The sequence below is a fragment of the Carassius gibelio genome, chromosome A24 (genome assembly GCF_023724105.1).
Source record: "Carassius gibelio isolate Cgi1373 ecotype wild population from Czech Republic chromosome A24, carGib1.2-hapl.c, whole genome shotgun sequence".
NCBI lineage: Eukaryota > Metazoa > Chordata > Actinopteri > Cypriniformes > Cyprinidae > Carassius > Carassius gibelio.
Genome location: NC_068394.1, coordinates 24,546,192 through 24,562,006, shown reverse-complemented (window position 1 = coordinate 24,562,006; position 15,815 = coordinate 24,546,192).

Here is a 15,815-nt window from a genome sequence, read left to right as displayed (position 1 = left end):
TGTAAACTGACAATCTTGATCATAGAAGTCCTAACATTAGTTTTTGTGTATATAACTTCTAACACATTAAAAACTGTTTTACAGCATTGCAGAAAACATTGTACTTCATAAGGCATAAGCATCTATCAGTTTGGCAAGATTTGCACTGAATACTGAATGAAACAGCTTCCTCTAATAGAGAGACAAGCTTTTGAGCAGATTTGGGCTAGATTTCACTTCATTTGAACAGAAGTACTGTTTCAGCATTACTGGACTCAGAAAGCTGTAAACTGACAATCTTGATCATTGAAGTCCTAACATTAGTTTTTGTGTATATAACTTCTAACACATTAAAAACTGTCTTACAGCATTGCAGAAAACATTGTACTTCATAAGGCATAAGCATCTATCAGTTTGGCAAGATTTGCACTGAATACTGAATGAAACAGCTTTCTCTAATAGATAGACAAGCTTTTGAGCAGATTTGGGCTAGATTTCACTTCATTTGAACAGAAGTACTATTTCAGCATTACTGGACTCAGAAAGCTGTAAACTGACAATCTTGATCATTGAAGTCCTAACATAAGTTTTTGTGCATATAACTTCTAACACATTAAAAACTGTCTTACAGCATTGCAGAAAACATTGTATTTCATATGGCATAAGCATCTATCAGTTTGGCAAGATTTGCACTGAATACTGAATGAAACAGCTTTCTCTATTAGAGAGACAAGCTTTTGAGCAGATTTGGGCTAGATTTCACTTCATTTGAACAGAAGTACTATTTCAGCATTACTGGACTCAGAAAGCTGTAAACTGACAATCTTGATCATTGAAGTCCTAACATAAGTTTTTGTGCATATAACTTCTAACACATTAAAAACTGTCTTACAGCATTGCAGAAAACATTGTATTTCATATGGCATAAGCATCTATCAGTTTGGCAAGATTTGCACTGAATACTGAATGAAACAGCTTTCTCTATTAGAGAGACAAGCTTTTGAGCAGATTTGGGCTTGATTTCACTTCATTTGAACAGAAACAATATTTCAACATTACTGGACTCAGAAAGCTGCAAACTGACAATCTTGATCATTGAAGTCCTAACATTAGTTTTTGTGTATATAACTTCTAACACATTAAAAACTGTTTTACAGCATTGCAGAAAACATTGTACTTCATAAGGCATAAGCATCTATCAGTTTGGCAAGATTTGCACTGAATACTGAATGAAACAGCTTTCTCTAATAGAGAGACAAGCTTTTGAGCAGATTTGGGCTAGATTTCACTTCATTTGAACAGAAGTACTGTTTCAGCATTACTGGACTCAGAAAGCTGTAAACTGACAATCTTGATCATTGAAGTCCTAACATTAGTTTTTGTGTATATAACTTCTAACACATTAAAAACTGTCTTACAGCATTGCAGAAAACATTGTACTTCATAAGGCATAAGCATCTATCAGTTTGGCAAGATTTGCACTGAATACTGAATGAAACAGCTTTCTCTAATAGATAGACAAGCTTTTGAGCAGATTTGGGCTAGATTTCACTTCATTTGAACAGAAGTACTATTTCAGCATTACTGGACTCAGAAAGCTGTAAACTGACAATCTTGATCATTGAAGTCCTAACATAAGTTTTTGTGCATATAACTTCTAACACATTAAAAACTGTCTTACAGCATTGCAGAAAACATTGTATTTCATAAGGCATAAGCATCTATCAGTTTGGCAAGATTTGCACTGAATACTGAATGAAACAGCTTTCTCTAATAGAGAGACAAGCTTTTGAGCAGATTTGGGCTTGATTTCACTTCATTTGAACAGAAACAATATTTCAACATTACTGGACTCAGAAAGCTGCAAACTGACAATCTTGATCATTGAAGTCCTAACATTAGTTTTTGTGTATATAACTTCTAACACATTAAAAACTGTTTTACAGCATTGCAGAAAACATTGTACTTCATAAGGCATAAGCATCTATCAGTTTGGCAAGATTTGCACTGAATACTGAATGAAACAGCTTTCTCTAATAGAGAGACAAGCTTTTGAGCAGATTTGGGCTAGATTTCACTTCATTTGAACAGAAGTACTATTTCAGCATTACTGGACTCAGAAAGCTGTAAACTGACAATCTTGATCATTGAAGTCCTAACATAAGTTTTTGTGCATATAACTTCTAACACATTAAAAACTGTCTTACAGCATTGCAGAAAACATTTTATTTCATATGGCATAAGCATCTATCAGTTTGGCAAGATTTGCACTGAATACTGAATGAAACAGCTTTCTCTATTAGAGAGACAAGCTTTTGAGCAGATTTGGGCTTGATTTCACTTCATTTGAACAGAAACACTATTTCAACATTTCTGGACTCAGAAAGCTGTAAACTGACAATCTTGATCATTGAAGTCCTAACATTAGTTTTTGTGTATATAACTTCTAACACATTAAAAACTGTCTTACAGCATTGCAGAAAACATTGTATTTCATATGGCATAAGCATCTATCAGTTTGGCAAGATTTGCACTGAATACTGAATGAAACAGCTTTCTCTATTAGAGAGACAAGCTTTTGAGCAGATTTGGGCTTGATTTCACTTCATTTGAACAGAAACACTATTTCAACATTACTGGACTCAGAAAGCTGTAAACTGACAATCTTGATCATTGAAGTCCTAACATTAGTTTTTGTGTATATAACTTCTAACACATTAAAAACTGTTTTACAGCATTGCAGAAAACATTGTACTTCATAAGGCATAAGCATGTTTCAGATTGGCAAGATTTGCACTGAATACTGAATGAAACAGCTTTCTCTAATAGAGAGAAAAGCTTTTGAGCAGATTTGGGCTTGATTTCACTTCATTTGAACAGAGGCACTATTTCAACATTACTGGACTCAGAAAGCTGTAAACTGACAATCTTGATCATTGAAGTCCTAACATAAGTTTTTGTGCATATAACTTCTAACACATTAAAAACTGTCTTACAGCATTGTAGAAAACATTGTATTTCATAAGGCACAAGCATCTTTCAGTTTGGCAAGATTTGCACTGAATATTGAATGAAACAGCTTTCTCTAATAGAGAGAAAAGCTTTTGAGCAGATTTGGGCTAGATTTCACTTCATTTGAACAGAGGCACTATTTCAACATTACTGGACTCAGAAAGCTGTAAACTGACAATCTTGATCATTGAAGTCCTAACATAAGTTTTTGTGCATATAACTTCTAACACATTAAAAACTGTCTTACAGCATTGCAGAAAACATTATATTTCATAAGGCATAAGCATCTTTCAGTTTGGCAAGATTTGCACTGAATACTGAATGAAACAGCTTTCTCTACTAGAGAGAAAAGCTTTTGAGCAGATTTGGGCTTGATTTCACTTCATTTGAACAGATGCACTATTTCAACATTACTGGACTCAGAAAGCTGTAAACTGACAATCTTGATAATTGAAGTCCTAACATAAGTTTTTGTGCATATAACTTCTAACACATTAAAAACTGTCTTACAGCATTGCAGAAAACATTGTTGTTCATAAGGCATAAGCATCTTTCAGTTTGGCAAGATTTGCACTGAATACTGAATGAAACAGCTTTCTCTAATAGAGAGAAAAGCTTTTGAGCAGATTTGGGCTTGATTTCACTTCATTTGAACAGAGGCACTATTTCAACATTACTGGACTCAGAAAGCTGTAAACTGACAATCTTGATCATTGAAGTCCTAACATAAGTTTTTGTGCATATAACTTCTAACACATTAAAAACTGTCTTTCAGCATTGTAGAAAACATTGTATTTCATAAGGCACAAGCATCTTTCAGTTTGGCAAGATTTGCACTGAATATTGAATGAAACAGCTTTCTCTATTAGAGAGACAAGCTTTTGAGCAGATTTGGGCTTAATTTCACTTCATTTGAACAGAGGCACTATGTCAACATTACTGGACTCAGAAAGCTGTAAACTGACAATCTTGATCATTGAAGTCCTAACATAAGTTTTTGTGCATATAACTTCTAACACATTAAAAACTGTCTTACAGCATTGTAGAAAACATTGTATTTCATAAGGCACAAGCATCTTTCAGTTTGGCAAGATTTGCACTGAATACTGAATGAAACAGCTTTCTCTACTAGAGAGTAAAACTTTTGAGCAGATTTGGGCTTGATTTCACTTCATTTGAACAGATGCACTATTTCAGCATTACTGGACTCAGAAAGCTGTAAACTGACAATCTTGATAATTGAAGTCCTAACATAAGTTTTTGTGCATATAACTTCTAACACATTAAAAACTGTCTTTACAGCATTGCAGAAAACATTGTTGTTCATAAGGCATAAGCATCTTTCAGTTTGGCAAGATTTGCACTGAATATTGAATGAAACAGCTTTCTCTAATAGAGAGAAAAGTTTTTGAGCAGATTTGGGCTTGATTTCACTTCATTTGAACAGATGCACTATTTCAACATTACTGGACTCAGAAAGCTGTAAACTGACAATCTTGATCATTGAAGTCCTAACATAAGTTTTTATGCATATAACTTCTAACACATTAAAAACTGTCTTACAGCATTGCAGAAAACATTGTTGGTCATAAGGCATAAGCATCTTTCAGTGTGGCAAGATTTGCACTGAATACTGAATGAAATAGCTTTCTCTACTAGAGAGAAAAGCTTTTGAGCAGATTTGGGCTTGATTTCACTTCATTTGAACAGAGGCACTATTTCAACATTACTGGACTCAGAAAGCTGTAAACTGACAATATTGATCATTGAAGTCCTAACATAAGTTTTTGTGCATATAACTTCTAACACATTAAAAACTGTTTTACAGCATTGCAGAAAACATTGTTGTTCATAAGGCATAAGCATCTTTCAGTTTGGCAAGATTTGCACTGAATACTGAATGAAACAGCTTTCTCTAATAGAGAGAAAAGCTTTTGAGCAGATTTGGGCTTGATTTCACTTCATTTGAACAGAGGCACTATTTCAACATTACTGGACTCAGAAAGCTGTAAACTGACAATCTTGATCATTGAAGTCCTAACATAAGTTTTTATGCATATAACTTCTAACACATTAAAAACAATCTTACAGCATTGCAGAAAACATTGTTGTTCATAAGGCATAAGCATCTTTCAGTTTGGCAAGATTTGCACTGAATATTGAATGAAACAGGTTTCTCTAATAGAGAGATAAGCTTTTGAGCAGATTTGGGCTTGATTTCACTTCATTTGAACAGAGGCACTATTTCAACATTACTGGACTCAGAAAGCTGTAAACTGACAATCTTGATCATTGAAGTCCTAACATTAGTTTTTGTGTATATAACTTCTAACACATTAAAAACTGTTTTACAGCATTGCAGAAAACATTGTACTTCATAAGGCATAAGCATCTATCAGTTTGGCAAGATTTGCACTAAATACTGAATGAAACAGCTTTCTCTAATAGAGAGACAAGCTTTTGAGCAGATTTGGGCTTGATTTCACTTCATTTGAACAGAAACACTATTTCAACATTTCTGGACTCAGAAAGCTGTAAACTGACAATCTTGATCATTGAAGTCCTAACATTAGTTTTTGTGTATATAACTTCTAACACATTAAAAACTGTTTTACAGCATTGCAGAAAACATTGTACTTCATAAGGCATAAGCATCTATCAGTTTGGCAAGATTTGCACTGAATACTGAATGAAACAGCTTCCTCTAATAGAGAGACAAGCTTTTGAGCAGATTTGGGCTAGATTTCACTTCATTTGAACAGAAGTACTGTTTCAGCATTACTGGACTCAGAAAGCTGTAAACTGACAATCTTGATCATTGAAGTCCTAACATTAGTTTTTGTGTATATAACTTCTAACACATTAAAAACTGTTTTACAGCATTGCAGAAAACATTGTACTTCATAAGGCATAAGCATCTATCAGTTTGGCAAGATTTGCACTGAATACTGAATGAAACAGCTTCCTCTAATAGAGAGACAAGCTTTTGAGCAGATTTGGGCTAGATTTCACTTCATTTGAACAGAGGCACTATTTCAACATTACTGGACTCAGAAAGCTGTAAACTGACAATCTTGATCATTGAAGTCCTAACATAAGTTTTTGTGCATATAACTTCTAACACATTAAAAACTGTCTTACAGCATTGCAGAAAACATTGTTGTTCATAAGGCATAAGCATCTTTCAGTTTGGCAAGATTTGCACTGAATATTGAATGAAACAGCTTTCTCTAATAGAGAGAAAAGCTTTTGAGCAGATTTGGGCTTGATTTCACTTCATTTGAACAGAGGCACTATTTCAACATTACTGGACTCAGAAAGCTGTAAACTGACAATCTTGATCATTGAAGTCCTAACATAAGTTTTTATGCATATAACTTCTAACACATTAAAAACTGTCTTACAGCATTGCAGAAAACATTGTTGTTCATAAGGCATAAGCATCTTTCAGTGTGGCAAGATTTGCACTGAATACTGAATGAAATAGCTTTCTCTACTAGAGAGAAAAGCTTTTGAGCAGATTTGGGCTTGATTTCACTTCATTTGAACAGAGGCACTATTTCAACATTACTGGACTCAGAAAGCTGTAAACTGACAATCTTGATCATTTAAGTCCTAACATAAGTTTTTGTGCATATAACTTCTAACACATTAAAAACTGTCTTTCAGCATTGTAGAAAACATTGTATTTCATAAGGCACAAGCATCTTTCAGTTTGGCAAGATTTGCACTGAATATTGAATGAAACAGCTTTCTCTATTAGAGAGACAAGCTTTTGAGCAGATTTGGGCTTGATTTCACTTCATTTGAACAGAGGCACTATGTCAACATTACTGGACTCAGAAAGCTGTAAACTGACAATCTTGATCATTGAAGTCCTAACATAAGTTTTTGTGCATATAACTTCTAACACATTAAAAACTGTCTTACAGCATTGTAGAAAACATTGTATTTCATAAGGCACAAGCATCTTTCAGTTTGGCAAGATTTGCACTGAATATTGAATGAAACAGCTTTCTCTATTAGAGAGACAAGCTTTTGAGCAGATTTGGGCTAGATTTCACTTCATTTGAACAGAGGCACTATTTCAACATTACTGGACTCAGAAAGCTGTAAACTGACAATCTTGATCATTGAAGTCCTAACATAAGTTTTTGTGCATATAACTTCTAACACATTAAAAACTGTCTTACAGCATTGCAGAAAACATTGTATTTCATAAGGCATAAGCATCTTTCAGTTTGGCAAGATTTGCACTGAATACTGAATGAAACAGCTTTCTCTACTAGAGAGTAAAACTTTTGAGCAGATTTGGGCTTGATTTCACTTCATTTGAACAGATGCACTATTTCAACATTACTGGACTCAGAAAGCTGTAAACTGACAATCTTGATAATTGAAGTCCTAACATAAGTTTTTGTGCATATAACTTCTAACACATTAAAAACTGTCTTTACAGCATTGCAGAAAACATTGTTGTTCATAAGGCATAAGCATCTTTCAGTTTGGCAAGATTTGCACTGAATATTGAATGAAACAGCTTTCTCTAATAGAGAGAAAAGTTTTTGAGCAGATTTGGGCTTGATTTCACTTCATTTGAACAGATGCACTATTTCAACATTACTGGACTCAGAAAGCTGTAAACTGACAATCTTGATAATTGAAGTCCTAACATAAGTTTTTATGCATATAACTTCTAACACATTAAAAACTGTCTTACAGCATTGCAGAAAACATTGTTGTTCATAAGGCATAAGCATCTTTCAGTGTGGCAAGATTTGCACTGAATACTGAATGAAATAGCTTTCTCTACTAGAGAGAAAAGCTTTTGAGCAGATTTGGGCTTGATTTCACTTCATTTGAACAGAGGCACTATTTCAACATTACTGGACTCAGAAAGCTGTAAACTGACAATCTTGATCATTGAAGTCCTAACATAAGTTTTTGTGCATATAACTTCTAACACATTAAAAACTGTCTTACAGCATTGCAGAAAACATTGTATTTCATAAGGCATAAGCATCTTTCAGTTTGGCAAGATTTGCACTGAATACTGAATGAAACAGCTTTCTCTATTAGAGAGAAAAGCTTTTGAGCAGATTTGGGCTTGATTTCACTTCATTTGAACAGAGGCACTATTTCAACATTACTGGACTCAGAAAGCTGTAAACTGACAATATTGATCATTGAAGTCCTAACATAAGTTTTTGTGCATATAACTTCTAACACATTAAAAACTGTCTTACAGCATTGCAGAAAACATTGTTGTTCATAAGGCATAAGCATCTTTCAGTTTGGCAAGATTTGCACTGAATACTGAATGAAACAGCTTTCTCTAATAGAGAGAAAAGCTTTTGAGCAGATTTGGGCTTGATTTCACTTCATTTGAACAGAGGCACTATTTCAACATTACTGGACTCAGAAAGCTGTAAACTGACAATCTTGATCATTGAAGTCCTAACATTAGTTTTTGTGTATATAACTTCTAACACATTAAAAACTGTTTTACAGCATTGCAGAAAACATTGTACTTCATAAGGCATAAGCATCTATCAGTTTGGCAAGATTTGCACTGAATACTGAATGAAACAGCTTCCTCTAATAGAGAGACAAGCTTTTGAGCAGATTTGGGCTAGATTTCACTTCATTTGAACAGAAGTACTGTTTCAGCATTACTGGACTCAGAAAGCTGTAAACTGACAATCTTGATCATTGAAGTCCTAACATTAGTTTTTGTGTATATAACTTCTAACACATTAAAAACTGTTTTACAGCATTGCAGAAAACATTGTACTTCATAAGGCATAAGCATCTATCAGTTTGGCAAGATTTGCACTGAATACTGAATGAAACAGCTTCCTCTAATAGAGAGACAAGCTTTTGAGCAGATTTGGGCTAGATTTCACTTCATTTGAACAAAAGTACTGTTTCAGCATTACTGGACTCAGAAAGCTGTAAACTGACAATCTTGATCATTGAAGTCCTAACATTAGTTTTTGTGTATATAACTTCTAACACATTAAAAACTGTTTTACAGCATTGCAGAAAACATTGTACTTCATAAGGCATAAGCATCTATCAGTTTGGCAAGATTTGCACTGAATACTGAATGAAACAGCTTCCTCTAATAGAGAGACAAGCTTTTGAGCAGATTTGGGCTAGATTTCACTTCATTTGAACAGAGGCACTATTTCAACATTACTGGACTCAGAAAGCTGTAAACTGACAATCTTGATCATTGAAGTCCTAACATAAGTTTTTGTGCATATAACTTCTAACACATTAAAAACTGTCTTACAGCATTGCAGAAAACATTGTATTTCATAAGTCATAAGCATCTTTCAGTTTGGCAAGATTTGCACTGAATACTGAATGAAACAGCTTTCTCTATTAGAGAGAAAAGCTTTTGAGCAGATTTGGGCTTGATTTCACTTCATTTGAACAGAGGCACTATTTCAACATTACTGGACTCAGAAAGCTGTAAACTGACAATATTGATCATTGAAGTCCTAACATAAGTTTTTGTGCATATAACTTCTAACACATTAAAAACTGTCTTACAGCATTGCAGAAAACATTGTTGTTCATAAGGCATAAGCATCTTTCAGTTTGGCAAGATTTGCACTGAATACTGAATGAAACAGCTTTCTCTAATAGAGAGAAAAGCTTTTGAGCAGATTTGGGCTTGATTTCACTTCATTTGAACAGAGGCACTATTTCAACATTACTGGACTCAGAAAGCTGTAAACTGACAATCTTGATCATTGAAGTCCTAACATAAGTTTTTATGCATATAACTTCTAACACATTAAAAACAATCTTACAGCATTGCAGAAAACATTGTTGTTCATAAGGCATAAGCATCTTTCAGTTTGGCAAGATTTGCACTGAATATTGAATGAAACAGGTTTCTCTAATAGAGAGAAAAGCTTTTGAGCAGATTTGGGCTTGATTTCACTTCATTTGAACAGAGGCACTATTTCAACATTACTGGACTCAGAAAGCTGTAAACTGACAATCTTGATCATTGAAGTCCTAACATAAGTTTTTGTGCATATAACTTCTAACACATTAAAAACTGTCTTACAGCATTGCAGAAAACATTGTATTTCATAAGGCATAAGCATGTTTCAGATTGGCAAGATTTGCACTGAATACTGAATGAAACAGCTTTCTCTAATAGAGAGAAAAGCTTTTGAGCAGATTTGGGCTTGATTTCACTTCATTTGAACAGAAGCACTATTTCAACATTACTGGACTCAGAAAGCTGTAAACTGACAATCTTGATCATTGAAGTCCTAACATTAGTTTTTGTGTATATAACTTCTAACACATTAAAAACTGTTTTACAGCATTGCAGAAAACATTGTACTTCATAAGGCATAAGCATCTATCAGTTTGGCAAGATTTGCACTGAATACTGAATGAAACAGCTTCCTCTAATAGAGAGACAAGCTTTTGAGCAGATTTGGGCTAGATTTCACTTCATTTGAACAAAAGTACTGTTTCAGCATTACTGGACTCAGAAAGCTGTAAACTGACAATCTTGATCATTGAAGTCCTAACATTAGTTTTTGTGTATATAACTTCTAACACATTAAAAACTGTTTTACAGCATTGCAGAAAACATTGTACTTCATAAGGCATAAGCATCTATCAGTTTGGCAAGATTTGCACTGAATACTGAATGAAACAGCTTCCTCTAATAGAGAGACAAGCTTTTGAGCAGATTTGGGCTAGATTTCACTTCATTTGAACAGAAGTACTGTTTCAGCATTACTGGACTCAGAAAGCTGTAAACTGACAATCTTGATCATTGAAGTCCTAACATTAGTTTTTGTGTATATAACTTCTAACACATTAAAAACTGTTTTACAGCATTGCAGAAAACATTGTACTTCATAAGGCATAAGCATCTATCAGTTTGGCAAGATTTGCACTGAATACTGAATGAAACAGCTTCCTCTAATAGAGAGACAAGCTTTTGAGCAGATTTGGGCTAGATTTCACTTCATTTGAACAGAGGCACTATTTCAACATTACTGGACTCAGAAAGCTGTAAACTGACAATCTTGATCATTGAAGTCCTAACATAAGTTTTTGTGCATATAACTTCTAACACATTAAAAACTGTCTTACAGCATTGCAGAAAACATTGTTGTTCATAAGGCATAAGCATCTTTCAGTTTGGCAAGATTTGCACTGAATACTGAATGAAATAGCTTTCTCTACTAGAGAGAAAAGCTTTTGAGCAGATTTGGGCTTGATTTCACTTCATTTGAACAGAGGCACTATTTCAACATTACTGGACTCAGAAAGCTGTAAACTGACAATCTTGATCATTTAAGTCCTAACATAAGTTTTTGTGCATATAACTTCTAACACATTAAAAACTGTCTTTCAGCATTGTAGAAAACATTGTATTTCATAAGGCACAAGCATCTTTCAGTTTGGCAAGATTTGCACTGAATATTGAATGAAACAGCTTTCTCTATTAGAGAGACAAGCTTTTGAGCAGATTTGGGCTTGATTTCACTTCATTTGAACAGAGGCACTATGTCAACATTACTGGACTCAGAAAGCTGTAAACTGACAATCTTGATCATTGAAGTCCTAACATAAGTTTTTGTGCATATAACTTCTAACACATTAAAAACTGTCTTTCAGCATTGTAGAAAACATTGTATTTCATAAGGCACAAGCATCTTTCAGTTTGGCAAGATTTGCACTGAATATTGAATGAAACAGCTTTCTCTATTAGAGAGACAAGCTTTTGAGCAGATTTGGGCTAGATTTCACTTCATTTGAACAGAGGCACTATTTCAACATTACTGGACTCAGAAAGCTGTAAACTGACAATCTTGATCATTGAAGTCCTAACATAAGTTTTTGTGCATATAACTTCTAACACATTAAAAACTGTCTTACAGCATTGCAGAAAACATTGTATTTCATAAGGCATAAGCATCTTTCAGTTTGGCAAGATTTGCACTGAATACTGAATGAAACAGCTTTCTCTACTAGAGAGTAAAACTTTTGAGCAGATTTGGGCTTGATTTCACTTCATTTGAACAGATGCACTATTTCAACATTACTGGACTCAGAAAGCTGTAAACTGACAATCTTGATAATTGAAGTCCTAACATAAGTTTTTGTGCATATAACTTCTAACACATTAAAAACTGTCTTTACAGCATTGCAGAAAACATTGTTGTTCATAAGGCATAAGCATCTTTCAGTTTGGCAAGATTTGCACTGAATATTGAATGAAACAGCTTTCTCTAATAGAGAGAAAAGTTTTTGAGCAGATTTGGGCTTGATTTCACTTCATTTGAACAGATGCACTATTTCAACATTACTGGACTCAGAAAGCTGTAAACTGACAATCTTGATAATTGAAGTCCTAACATAAGTTTTTATGCATATAACTTCTAACACATTAAAAACTGTCTTACAGCATTGCAGAAAACATTGTTGTTCATAAGGCATAAGCATCTTTCAGTGTGGCAAGATTTGCACTGAATACTGAATGAAATAGCTTTCTCTACTAGAGAGAAAAGCTTTTGAGCAGATTTGGGCTTGATTTCACTTCATTTGAACAGAGGCACTATTTCAACATTACTGGACTCAGAAAGCTGTAAACTGACAATCTTGATCATTGAAGTCCTAACATAAGTTTTTGTGCATATAACTTCTAACACATTAAAAACTGTCTTACAGCATTGCAGAAAACATTGTATTTCATAAGGCATAAGCATCTTTCAGTTTGGCAAGATTTGCACTGAATACTGAATGAAACAGCTTTCTCTATTAGAGAGAAAAGCTTTTGAGCAGATTTGGGCTTGATTTCACTTCATTTGAACAGAGGCACTATTTCAACATTACTGGACTCAGAAAGCTGTAAACTGACAATATTGATCATTGAAGTCCTAACATAAGTTTTTGTGCATATAACTTCTAACACATTAAAAACTGTCTTACAGCATTGCAGAAAACATTGTTGTTCATAAGGCATAAGCATCTTTCAGTTTGGCAAGATTTGCACTGAATACTGAATGAAACAGCTTTCTCTAATAGAGAGAAAAGCTTTTGAGCAGATTTGGGCTTGATTTCACTTCATTTGAACAGAAACACTATTTCAACATTACTGGACTCAGAAAGCTGTAAACTGACAATCTTGATCATTGAAGTCCTAACATAAGTTTTTATGCATATAACTTCTAACACATTAAAAACAATCTTACAGCATTGCAGAAAACATTGTTGTTCATAAGGCATAAGCATCTTTCAGTTTGGCAAGATTTGCACTGAATATTGAATGAAACAGGTTTCTCTAATAGAGAGAAAAGCTTTTGAGCAGATTTGGGCTTGATTTAACTTCATTTGAACAGAGGCACTATTTCAACATTACTGGACTCAGAAAGCTGTAAACTGACAATCTTGATCATTGAAGTCCTAACATAAGTTTTTGTGCATATAACTTCTAACACATTAAAAACTGTCTTACAGCATTGCAGAAAACATTGTATTTCATAAGGCATAAGCATGTTTCAGATTGGCAAGATTTGCACTGAATACTGAATGAAACAGCTTTCTCTAATAGAGAGAAAAGCTTTTGAGCAGATTTGGGCTTGATTTCACTTCATTTGAACAGAAGCACTATTTCAACATTACTGGACTCAGAAAGCTGTAAACTGACAATCTTGATCATTGAAGTCCTAACATTAGTTTTTGTGTATATAACTTCTAACACATTAAAAACTGTTTTACAGCATTGCAGAAAACATTGTACTTCATAAGGCATAAGCATCTATCAGTTTGGCAAGATTTGCACTGAATACTGAATGAAACAGCTTCCTCTAATAGAGAGACAAGCTTTTGAGCAGATTTGGGCTAGATTTCACTTCATTTGAACAAAAGTACTGTTTCAGCATTACTGGACTCAGAAAGCTGTAAACTGACAATCTTGATCATTGAAGTCCTAACATTAGTTTTTGTGTATATAACTTCTAACACATTAAAAACTGTTTTACAGCATTGCAGAAAACATTGTACTTCATAAGGCATAAGCATGTATCAGTTTGGCAAGATTTGCACTGAATACTGAATGAAACAGCTTTCTCTAATAGAGAGACAAGCTTTTGAGCAGATTTGGGCTAGATTTCACTTCATTTGAACAGAAGTACTATTTCAGCATTACTGGACTCAGAAAGCTGTAAACTGACAATCTTGATCATTGAAGTCCTAACATAAGTTTTTGTGCATATAACTTCTAACACATTAAAAACTGTCTTACAGCATTGCAGAAAACATTGTATTTCATATGGCATAAGCATCTATCAGTTTGGCAAGTTTTGCACTGAATACTGAATGAAACAGCTTTCTCTATTAGAGAGACAAGCTTTTGAGCAGATTTGGGCTAGATTTCACTTCATTTGAACAGAAGTACTGTTTCAGCATTACTGGACTCAGAAAGCTGTAAACTGACAATCTTGATCATTGAAGTCCTAACATTAGTTTTTGTGTATATAACTTCTAACACATTAAAAACTGTTTTACAGCATTGCAGAAAACATTGTACTTCATAAGGCATAAGCATCTATCAGTTTGGCAAGATTTGCACTGAATACTGAATGAAACAGCTTTCTCTAATAGAGAGACAAGCTTTTGAGCAGATTTGGGCTAGATTTCACTTCATTTGAACAGAAGTACTATTTCAGCATTACTGGACTCAGAAAGCTGTAAACTGACAATCTTGATCATTGAAGTCCTAACATTAGTTTTTGTGTATATAACTTCTAACACATTAAAAACTGTCTTACAGCATTGCAGAAAACATTGTACTTCATATGGCATAAGCATCTATCAGTTTGGCAAGATTTGCACTGAATACTGAATGAAACAGCTTTCTCTAATAGATAGACAAGCTTTTGAGCAGATTTGGGCTAGATTTCACTTCATTTGAACAGAAGTACTATTTCAGCATTACTGGACTCAGAAAGCTGTAAACTGACAATCTTGATCATTGAAGTCCTAACATAAGTTTTTGTGCATATAACTTCTAACACATTAAAAACTGTCTTACAGCATTGCAGAAAACATTGTATTTCATATGGCATAAGCATCTTTCAGTTTGGCAAGATTTGCACTGAATACTGAATGAAACAGCTTTCTCTATTAGAGAGACAAGCTTTTGAGCAGATTTGGGCTAGATTTCACTTCATTTGAACAGAAGTACTATTTCAGCATTACTGGACTCAGAAAGCTGTAAACTGACAATCTTGATCATTGAAGTCCTAACATAAGTTTTTGTGCATATAACTTCTAACACATTAAAAACTGTCTTACAGCATTGCAGAAAACATTGTATTTCATATGGCATAAGCATCTATCAGTTTGGCAAGATTTGCACTGAATACTGAATGAAACAGCTTTCTCTATTAGAGAGACAAGCTTTTGAGCAGATTTGGGCTTGATTTCACTTCATTTGAACAGAAACACTATTTCAACATTTCTGGACTCAGAAAGCTGTAAACTGACAATCTTGATCATTGAAGTCCTAACATTAGTTTTTGTGCATATAACTTCTAACACATTAAAAACTGTCTTTACAGCATTGCAGAAAACATCGTTGTTCATAAGGCATAAGCATCTTTCAGTGTGGCAAGATTTGCACTGAATACTGAATGAAATAGCTTTCTCTACTAGAGAGAAAAGCTTTTGAGCAGATTTGGGCTTGATTTCACTTCATTTGAACAGAGGCACTATTTCAACATTACTGGACTCAGAAAACTGTAAACTGACAATCTTGATAATTTAAGTCC